Genomic DNA, 11,333 nt, shown 5'->3' with positions numbered 1-11,333 from the left:
CTGGGAGGCTCGGGCGTGATCGCACGTCCTCGCACGCACGCTCGCACCCCGTGTGCACACACACAGGCCCGCAGCCCCCAGGCGACTCTGTGCCCTTGGGGGGGGGCCTGGTAAGAGCCAGCAGCCCGCGCTGCAGGATCTGGCCCCGCAGCGGCCCCTGACGTAGCCCCTGGCTCCCGCCTAAGGGTCTCCTAAGGGGAACAGGTCCTCAGCCTTGTGGCTGCAGGGAAGGGGGTCCCTCTGTCGGGAAGGCTGGCGGGAGGAGGTCCCGAGGGGCTGTGGGCTTTAGAAGGAAGCACAGCTGGAAGTCAGGTGTGGGGTCTGGCCTTGGCACGTCCCCTAGCCAGCTGGGTGGCCTTGGGAAGTTCCATCCCCTCTCCAGCCAGAATCTTAACATGAAACATGAGAAGACAACCAGGCGCCTTCTAGACTCCAGGGGCCAGCGTGGGGGCTCTGTGCTTGCCCACCCCGTGAAGCCTTGGGTGCTGTCCCATAGAAAAGATGCTAAGTGTGTTCTGGGTCCCGCCTGCAGGTGGGCTGGACTGATGGGGGGGTCCTCAGGCCGTGGAGAATTTGATTTATCGGGACGATGCTCTGTCACTAAAACCACTTGGCTTCGGAGGGTAGGAGCTCCCTGTCACTGCGAGTGTGTGAGGGGAAGCTGGGTGAGAACTCGCTGAGGTTAGACTAAATGATACTTGGGTTCCCCATTGGTGTTGACTGATTGATTCATTCCTTCACCTTCTTAAGTCCCTGCCGTGTGTTTGTCGCTGTCAGGGGCTTTTCCAGCAATTGGTTTGAATTCATTCTGGAGTTCCTAGCCCTGCCCTTGCGGAGGTGGGGTTCACCCAGAGCGGGATGGGGTGGGGTGCAGAGCTGAGGGGTTAGCCTGGAATCCTGCCCCTGCCTGCCCAACCCTCCTCTCCCCAACCCCATGGTGCCTGAGTTCCCGGGGTGCGGGGAGGCTCTGGCTGGGAGCAGGAAGGGCCAGCTCCACTCAGACAGAAATTAGAGGATGGTGGGGGAGGGGGGCCACACGTGTGGGATCATCGCAGCTGCCAACAGCTGGATCGTTCCATAGATGGCTGCGGGGACTTTGCAGGGGAAACAAAGGCAGAGCTGCCCACCTTCCCCGGGAGACAGTGCAAGCAGCAGCAGCGGCCAGCTTGCAGGCTTTCCAGGTTCCAGGCTAAAACAGCGTTTTCCCAGAAACCCCTTTGCTGGGGAGAAGGCACCCCCTTCTTCATCCCTTTCTTTGGCCTGTTGGCTGTAATAAAGATACAATGTCTGGAGCTCAAGCAGCTATAGTGAACCATGAGGTGCAAACCAAACCTGAGGTTGGAGTGAAACGGAAGCAGCTGGGGTCTCTGACACTGCAGAGCTGCCTTGGAGTGCCTAGGTCAGCTTTTGTTGTTTTTTTTTTTTACCATTCTGTTTGTGTGACACTTATAGGTCTCCAGTCACTTGCAATAACCTAATCCTAATAGGTAGACCTGGCCACTCTGGGAAAGAGATGATGTGGCCACCAGACTGGTTTCTGCTTCCCCGGTCTTTGGTGTTCAGTCTCACCTTGGGAAGTCCTCGCCATTCTTCAAGGCCGGGCTCAGATCACATTTCCCTCAAGGAACCTTCTCTGCCCCAGCCTGCAGCTCTGTTGCTTCTCCCTCAGTGAGAATGGGGAATCGTGGCTTTCTCTTTGGAAGCTCAGCGTTTGCTGCTTCCATACAGGAACAAAACAATGAGTGTTTCCAGATTATAAAGTAAACTGCCCTGTGGGCTCAATACTTGCAAGACTGAGAAAATGAGATAATGAATGGCCAAGTGATGGCTGACCAACTTGGAAAGATTAAATGACAGGCCTAAGATCCCACAGCTGCTGGGTGACTGACTACACAACTTGCTCCTCCACTGCTGCCACCACATCTAGCACATTTCCACTATTGTGTAGTGTAAGGCCAGGACCCCAGAACCGCCACGCCTCACCTGTGCATCAGCCCGGCTCAGAAGCCCAACTCAGCCGTGGAGCTGCTGTGTGATCCTACGACAGTCCGTTTTCGTCCCAGATCTGCCTGACTTGCCCCTTCCTTCAGCCTCCCTTCAAGAGGCGACCCACCAGCAAGGCCTGTCCTGATCAGCTCTTCCAAAAGAGCAGACCTGGCTCCGGGAGCCCCTTCTTTCTACCCTGCTCTGTTTATCTCCAGGGCACTTGTCCCCACCTGGCTTGCTCTGCAGATATACCTTTCCTACTCTGCTCTCCACCTCCCCATGACGGAAGCCCCACACGGCATTATTTTCTTCACTCGTCTGTCCCCAGAGCCTAGAACAGTGCCCGGTACATAGTAGGAGCTTAATAAATGCCTGCTGACTGAATGAACATAAAGCTTTGATACTGGTTGCTGCATATTGCTTGACTGATCATCACTCATACTACGGTGTAGCTGAAAATTGCTAACACTGCGGATGTCACTAACTACAGATAAAATATTCCAACTGAGTTCTCTCCACGCTTAGCACAGCATCTTTCTTGATTGTAAGCTGCTCAAGGACTGGGATCGTGCAGAATCCATCTTCCGAGTCTCTCCAGCAGTCACACATCCACCCGTCCAGCTCCCTCCCTCCATCCATCCCTGCATGTGTCCATTCAGCCGTCCATGCGTCCCTCCATCCCGGCATCCCTCCACACACTCATTCATGCATCCATCCATGCATCCCTCCATCCATGCATCCATGCATCCATGCATCCATGCATCCATGCATCATCCACCCACGCGTCCCTCCTTTCATCTCTCCATCCACCATCCAGGCACGCATCCATTCAGGCATCCATGAATCCCTCCATCCCTCCATCCATTCCTGTATCACTCCATGCATCCATGCCTGCATCCATCGCTCCGTGCATCCGGCCAGGAATCCCTCCCTCCATCCACCCATCACCCACCCAGGCATCCCTCCTTGCATCCCGCCATGCATCCACCCCCCACACACCTTCTTTCCCTCTCTATGCACCACCCTCCCGTGTCCCAGGCCCTGTACTCATGACCTCATTTATTAACCACTGAAGAACGTGGTGCCACAGTGGAAAGATCGAGGGTTTACGTAGGAACACGCCGAGGTCCTTAACAGCATCGCTTCCCTGCTGGGGCCCTTAAGGAGCCGTTGCTTAGGTTAGAGACAGTGAGGGGGGGGCCTAGAGCGTGTCAGGCCTGGCCTTGAGCTCAGTGGTCTGGGCTGTCCTCCCCTCCCCGGCAGCCCCCAGCTAAAGGCGGGTCCCAGGACAGGGGACTGAAGATGGAAACAAAGGAAAGAACACAAAATCGCAGAGGGATGAAAAACGCAGTGACCGCTAATGCGTGCAGGGATGCTCCAGGCACCCACCCATTACTCCACAACAGTCCTTGCAGCAGATGCTGTTGTCCCCACAGGACAGGGGGGGAGCCAAGCATTCAGAGGTTCAAGCCACACCCCCAAGCCTCCATCCCCACCCCCACCGCCCCTGTGCTTTTACCCCACAAAGGGCCACACTTCCCTTGGGTGAAAGTTGGGGAAGTTTCACCAGCGGGCTCGGGCTGGAGTGTCAGGTCCCTCCCTCATTTCGGGGAGCTCTGGTCTGTGAATCGACTGGGGACTGGGGCTGACGGGAGGGGCCACGTGTCCCAGCCAGGGCTCTGTCCACCAGGCCCGGTCCTTCCTGGCTGGAAAAGCCTCGGGCCCTGGGGGCCGCTGACTCCGTTTTGTCCTGGGGACGTGTGGCCCTCGGGTCCTGCGCCTGTCGTGGTAACAAGCCCACCCCACCCTGGCAGTTCTTTGCTGCCCTCGGCCTCTGCCAGCCCAGGATCTTGGATTCCACCTCAGAAATCAGGAGCCGGGTCCCCGGCTGGACGTCCCCAGGACCCTGAGGCCGCCGGGGCTGCCGGGCCCCTCAGCGCGGCCGTCCGCAGCGTCTTGGTGGAAGGCTGGTGTCTGGGGTTCCCCCGGGGGTCCTGGTTAAGGGTGGAGGGTGACGGGGTCTCCGTGGTCGACCCGCCCCCGCCTCTATCCCATGCCTCGGCATCTCGGTCAGTTCCGTCGGCGGCAGGCGGCCGCGCACCCGCCTCCCAGGAAGCCAGCCCAGAAGCAGGGAGCCCGATCGAAAGCCATCTTCTCCCCTGGGCGAGCCCCCTCAGAATCCATTCGATTTCTCCCGATTTCTCACCGTGAAAACTGCAAAGTTTGGCAGAGCCTTTGGTTTGGATTTGTTAGCTACCCCCCACCCCCGCCCCAGCCACCCTGGGATCTGGACTCTACCTGGAGACAGTAAGGAGGGGCGGGGCCCAGGGGAGGGCCTGGTAGCCAAGTCCTTGGGGAGCGGATGTCGCTCAGTGGTTGAGCACCTGCTTCCCACGTACAGGATCCGGGTTTGATGCCCGGTTCCCCCCCCCAAAAAAAAAAGAAAAAAAGTCCTTAGTAAGAACCTCATCACGCCCCCAGGAGAGGCTCCTTCAGCTGGCAAGGGGGCTTGGTGGGATTGGGGGTTCCAGGGGTTCTGAGTCACCCCAAAATCCTCCCACACGGCCCTAGGCCGATGCTCAGCAGTCCCCTTTCCCAGACATTGATCTAACTTCCTCAAAGGAGGGCGGGTGAGGCCGTGGCTCTGGCTAATGACGTAACCCAGCATTTCCCAGGCTCAAACCTGGAGTTTAAGTTTTGGTTACCTCAACCTTGTGGCTGCAAGAGTGAAGAGACGCTTTTCGCACAGCCATCGAAGTCTTCGATTTTCTTTTTTTTAAATCTGGATCTTGAGCTAAATATTTAGGAATTTAGGAGACGGTCTTCTCTTTCTTTAACTGTAAGAACCAACAGCCCAATCCCCATTCCTTTCATTCTCTTCTAAGGCAGTGGATTCTTGGTCCCAGCGCCTTGCCTTCCGGGGGCCGTGCATGCCAGGGAGTGCCAGGTGGCAAACCTGACTTCCTGTTCCCTTCTGCATGCCACAACCTCAGCCTTTATTAGGTGTTGAAATTTTATTGCCTTCGCCCCAAGCAATCCAGATAACCAGCCCCAGCTTCTCGGAAATTCCTCAAACATCCATTGCCTGCAACCACCCCAGCCGGAATTTCTACAGGAGGCAAGGTCCTTAGCTGCAGGCAGCAGAAACCAACCCTGGCTAGCAGAAGAGGGATTTCTGGATGACACGGACCTGTCCATCGGCCTGGAGACCTGGGCTTGGACGTGCAGACAGGCTCGGCACCCTCAGAGGTGGCCTCTGATGGCCGCTCCCGCCCGGGGCTCCGCCAGGGCGACGCCTGCTGCTTTGCAGCCCTAGGTTTTGATTTTAAGTTTCGGGCTGGTGCATCTGATTGGTTAGAACTGAATGCCCCAGCTGCAAGGGTGTCTTTCAGCCTCTGTAGAGGGGGGCAGGTCCCACCTTTCAGAACTCAGAAGGTGGGGTTCCAGGAATGGGCAGTCAAAACCATGAAACAAAACAAAAGGCCAGTTGTCTATTTCATTCTGCCCCCCACTTCTGTCATCGCTCCCAGGCTAGCGCAGGTTGAGTCAACCTGCCCAGTTATCTGTCCCTTCTGATTAATCATCTCTGCTTGGCTGTAAACCCGAGGATGGAGAACTATGACTGTCGTCACCTTCTGATGGCTCCCCAGGTGCTAGCAAAGTTGCGAGCCCATCGTGGGCACACAGTAAACGCTGGTGGATGCTTGAATAAATCTATCCCACAGGGCGGGGCTAGGGTGAGGCCTGTGTCACCATTTGCCTCAGGTGCACTATTTAAGGAGGCACCCCCGAAACTAAGCGATCAAGACAATATTTTGACACAATATTTTAAAGAATCAAAATGAATGCCACAAACCATGATGAACCAAGTATCACAATTTTAAAGGACAGGATCCGACCCTGCACTGGCATGACTCACCTCACTTGCGGCACCCTAATTTCAGTCCTGTCGGATCCTGCCTTTATTGAAAAGCTTGTGCCCCGGGCGAGTGCCTCACTCTCCTCACCCTCGGGCTGGCCCTTTTCTCCCGGCTCCATTTTCATTGTCCATCGTTGTGTGCCTTTGGTTTCAGGCCTCCCTCCCTCTTGCCCAGGCCATCGGGACTCTCCCCTTGCACCCCCTGACATCCCCCCACAGTCCCAGCTACTCTCAGCGGCCCCGTTGGGCTACGTGGAGGCAGAGTGGTCAAGTCATGGCCTTGTTCAAAACCTTCCGCGGCTTCTGTCGCCAAATGAGGCTCACACCCACCGGCTCACACCCACCGGCTCACACTCACTGGCTCACACTCACCGGCTCACACCCACCGGCTCACACCCACCAGCTCACACTCACCGGCTCACGCTCACCGGTTCACACTCACCGGCTCACACCCACCGGCTCACACCCACCGGCTCACGCCCACCAGCTCACGCTCACCGGCTCACGCCCACCGGCTCACGCTCACCGGCTCACGCTCACCGGCTCACACCCACCGGCTCACATTCACTGGCTCACACTCACCGGCAGGTCACGGGAAGCCCTCCATGGGCCGCCCAGATCCTTCTTCGGCCTCCTCCTCACCAGCTGCCCCGCACGTCGCCCGCTCCCCCCACTATTCGCCCCGCGGGCAGCTCCATCCCCCCATCCAAATCCCACGGGCCTTCTTCAGGGTCAGCCTCAAGCTCACGGTCAGACTGCCGCTGGAACTCGCCTGGCCGGAAGTGAGGTTTTTCCCCTTTGAAGCTGCTCCTCGAGCTGGGGAGGACCAGGGGGCCCAGCCGCTCTGAGGCCGGGACCTCTGCTTGAGCCCCTCATCTGTTCCCCCAGGCCCAGCTCAGTGCCCGGCTCGGGCAGGCGTGGGACGGGTGAAGGGAGACGCCGCGGGGCTCGGGCCACGGCCCTGGGCAAGGCTCCCAGGCCACGCGGCGGCCGAGCAGTGAGCGCGGCGGGCACGTGGGCATCGGCGCGGTCGGCCACCTGCACCTGGGCGCGCAGGGGCCCGACCCCGCACAGCAGAGCTAAGAGAGGGCAGGTGCACGGTCAGGCTGATGGTGCGCAGGACCGACAGCAGCCCCGTGGGACCCACGCCGCTTTCCTGGCGTTCAAGGCACTCCGTGGCCTTGATTAAGAACATGGTGTATCTTCAGGGCTTAGTTGAGGTGTCGGGGGCGGGGTGGGGTGGCAGGCCCTGCTTCTGGCCTTCCCAGGAGCCATTGCTTCCTTCTCCTGCTAATAGAACCCTGACCTGTTTATGGAGCCAGAGGCGAGCAGTGAGCTCAGCGCCAGAGAATGAATTGAGACTGGCCCAGCCCAATCGTGGACACCCAGTGCCCTAGACCAGTGTTGGTCTAACTGTCTGTGGGCGTTCATTCTGGGGAAGGAGACGTAAAAGGAAGTCTGCTGGGTGTGGAGGGAGAGGGAAGTGGGGGGATCTTCCTCAATAAAAACAAGACAGAGCCTTATAAGGAGACAGCCCTTTCCTCTTCCCTCTTCTTCCTGTGTTGAATGCAGATGTAATGCTTGGAGGATCAGCAGCCGTTCTGCAGTAATGAGGTGATAAAGATGACAATGAGGTCAAGAGAAGAGCAGGAACAGGAACTCCAGCCCTGACATAGTCAAGTCACTGAGCAATGCCACAGTTATTACTTCCTGATTTCTTTCTATGAAAGAAAAATAAGCCCTATTTGTTTAACCCTCTAAAAGTTAGATTATTCTTTTACTTGCAGCTAGATGCATTCCTAAAGGATATGCAGTCACATATGCTCAGTAAATGATCACTTTTTTCTGCCCTCATGTGCTTTTCTATCCTCGGGCAATACACAACCTCGCAGAACCTCCCCGTCATCTGTAAGAGGGAGGTGGAGACTCCTGCCGCCCCAGGGAGCCAGCAAGACGAAATGAAGCACAGGCTGTGAAATTACTCTGTGAACTATGAGAGCTTAAGCTGGGAAGGAGGGTTGTATGGGCCTCTCAGCTGGAGACCAGGGCTCCTCTGGGTAAGGAACAAGTTAAATGTAGCAAGAAAGAAGGGAGCTTGCCTCGGAGCAGAGCTCCAGCTCCGGCTGATGGGAAGGGAATGTGATGACGGAGGGGCAGCGTCATGTCCTGGTTAAGCACTCATGCTCTGGAGCCTCTTCCTAGGCACGCTGTAGCCTCTCTGTGCCTTGGTTACCTCATTTGAAAAAGGCGGGTAGTGAAAACACCTGCTTCAGCGTTGGTGGGTCAAATGAGAAAATGCATGTGAATGCTCAGTAAACGTGAGCTGTTTCGGTCAGCGACCGCCACGCTAATGCTACGTAACAAAACTCTACAAACTTGTGGCATAAAGCAACAAGTACGTGTTTCTCCCCCAAGGGCTGAGGATCTACTGGGCTTAGTTCCAAGGGGTGGGACAGGTCCAGCTCTGCATCTCACGTCTCTCACCCCCTTTGGGCCAGCTGCCACCTAGTCTTCTCTTGGCAAAAGGCAGGAGCCCAAAAGGGGTGGGACAGGTCCAGCTCTGCATCTCACGTCTCTCACCCCCTTTGGGCCAGCTGCCACCTAGTCTTCTCTTGGCAAAAGGCAGGAGCCCAAAAGGGCAAGCCCAACTGTGCAAGCACGTTTCAGACCTTTGCGCGGGTCCCGTCTGCCAACACCCCATTGGCCAGGGCAAGTGTCTCGGCCCAGCCCAGGGTCTAGGGGTGGGGAAGCTGCGCCGAGGGCACTGCGACTTGAAGCCAGTGCTCGAGGCCGGCACATTAGCTGGGCAGCCCAAGGCATGGCACCTAGTGGGCATCTGAACAGCAAGGAGCTTCTGGCTACCTCGTGAGGCACTGCAGGGAATATGAGGTTAAGTGAAGATACTCTCATCACCCTGCCCACCCCTGAGGACAGGACATGCAATGCTGATTCACCCCCACTCTGTGCTGCCTGCAGGAAGCTCACTGCCACTGGGATAGGCGGCAGGTCAGCGGTCTAAACTGGGGCGACAAGGGCTGTGGTAGTGGGAGGTGGTGGGAGATGGTGGGAGCATCAGAGAGAAAGGTGTCTAACTTTGCCAAAGGATGGGGGGAGGGGGAAGAACTCGGGAAGGAGACTTTGAGGGGAGAGGTGGACAAGGAAGGGGGATGGAACAGCATGTGCAAGGCACGAACGAGAGGAGGAGAAGGGGCGTGTTCCACAAGCTCCAGTAACACAGTGTTCTGCAGGGCTGGGGGGCAGGACTTGGTTGAAGCCCTGGGGGCGTGCGGGGGAGGGGGACAAGCTGAGGAGGGGCTCGGCAAGGCAGCCTCTCCCAAAGAGCCCAAATAACCCGCGGAGTCGTCTCCCCTGGACTTCCCCTCCCCCAGGAAGCCTTCCAAGCGGTACTACCTTGGACGCCCCCCTTCCCCCATGGCAGGCATTCGCTCCTGCCTGGACATGCCTGTTTGCCCTGGACTTCCTGAGACAGGGACAGAGGTGCCCTCCCTACCTGCTCACACAGCACAGGTGCAGGGGAGCCTGGAGCCTGGAGAGGGAGACCAGCTTGGCAGGGCGGGGAGGGGGGGGTGATTGGGGAGGGGGGTGCCCTGAAGGAGGAGGACATGGACCTGACCTTGAGGGTGGCTCGTCTGCTGCAGGGGGTCTGTCTGCAGGGCCAGAGGCAGGAGCCGGGCAGGATGAATCCCCGGAGAAGGGTGGGAGCAGGTGGGGGGACGAGGATGGGGGGACGAGGGTGGGGAGGCTGGGGGCTCAGAGGCAGCACCTCCGAACCAGGCTGAGAGCAGTTTGGCCTTTCTTCTGAGCAGAGGCTAAGGGAGGAGAGGCTGGGAGGCCCTGGGCCTGGGGGGCGGTGGGGGCACAGCTGCACCCCTGGGGGAATCCTGGGGCCCTTGCTTAGGGGCTGAGGGCGGTGGCTGCAGGGCTGGGTGGGGCCTCGCCGGGAGGGGCTGCTCAGCAGTTCCTGTAGCCCACAGGTGCTTCCAGCACCCAGGTTTTCATCCAGCACACGGGTCTCCTGGGCGCCCACTGGAGCCGGGTCCTGTGCTGGGTGCTGGGCATTCAGCCTGAATCACACGAAGATCCGGGCCACGGGGAGTTCCCGTCCTGGCGGGGAGAGGGCTATGGAAGTGGATGAAGGAATAAGCACCCCACATAGTAGGTTCAAAGGTGTGGAGTGCTCAAGGGGCATTCACTGGCTACCTACTGTGTGCCAGAACTGGAGAGTCACCTCTGGCCTCCAGGAGTTCAGACTGGGGGCGGGGGGACGGGGACGGGGGACAAAGTGTGTGCGTGCTCACCCTGCTCCCTGGGTCTGTGACTCGCGGGCTGTGCGTCCCTGTGTGTGTGCACAGCTGTCAGGGGGCGTGGCTGAGCCTCCGCGCCCTGGGGGCATTGTGCTCTGCCCGCGGCTCTGGCGTTGTGTGCGCGTAGTGTGTGCGCGCGTGTGTAGAGGCGAGGCGGTGAGAGCGGAGTCCACCTCCCCACTGCGCAGACGCTGAGCTCTGCCGAGGGGGTCTTCTCCCACGCGCCCGCCCCTCGGCTGGGGGGGGGGCGGGCACCCGGGGAACGCCCCCGGCACTGTGGGAAGCAGCCGCGGCTGGAATGTGTTTGCGTTTCCTGGGTGACTGAGGACGGAGCAGGCTGCTTCCCGTGACAGATGTAGGAATGTTCCCACTAATCAAGGCGGAAGGCAGGGGCGCGGGGGGCACCTAGACCTCCCCCAGCCCGGCTCTCCGGCCACCTGTCCAGGACAGGGCTAGGGAGACGCTCCCGGAGCCAGGGCCCACGGCGCCCCTCACCCCCCGCCTCCCTGGGAGCAGCCCAGCTCATCTGCCCCCCCCCCAGGGCTGGCGAGGATGGTGGGGGCCAGGGTTCAGCCAGGGGGCGACCCGATGTGGGGGGGGCGCTGTGAGAGAGGGAGAGGGGAGTGGGGGGTGCAGGGAGGGGAACTGTCCTCACGGTCCTGCCCCCTCCCCGCCAGCCCGGCGAAGGGCAGCCTTAGGGTAGCCCCCCTCTTTTCTGATTTGCTGTATAATAGAGCCCTAGAGCAGTCAGGGAAGGCAGGAGACGCCCCAAATGGGGAAACTGAGGCGGGGTGGGGTGCTGACTGCCCCAGGTCTCAGCCAGGCGGCGGCCTGGTGGTCCCACCCCTCGGCCCGTACTCTCCCCAGCCCACCGCCTGCCCTCGCCTGGACCAGCCCCTCCAAGAGTCCTGACCAGGCCTGTGCGTGCCAGGCTGGGCCTTGGGGGCGGGGGGTGCAGGCAGAGGGGGCTCCAGGCCCTGAGCTTTGGGGCGTGGGGGCAGAGGGGAAACGCGTACCCGCCCAAACCAGCCTGGCGTTCCCTGCTGGAGCCCACCCGGAGCTTCCTGAGCCAGCTCCCCCAGAGCCCCCGCCCCTCCCGGGGT

The sequence above is a fragment of the Dasypus novemcinctus genome, chromosome 12 (assembly GCF_030445035.2).
Source record: "Dasypus novemcinctus isolate mDasNov1 chromosome 12, mDasNov1.1.hap2, whole genome shotgun sequence".
Classification (NCBI taxonomy): Eukaryota; Metazoa; Chordata; class Mammalia; order Cingulata; family Dasypodidae; genus Dasypus; species Dasypus novemcinctus.
Note: the sequence above shows the minus strand (reverse complement) of the source record.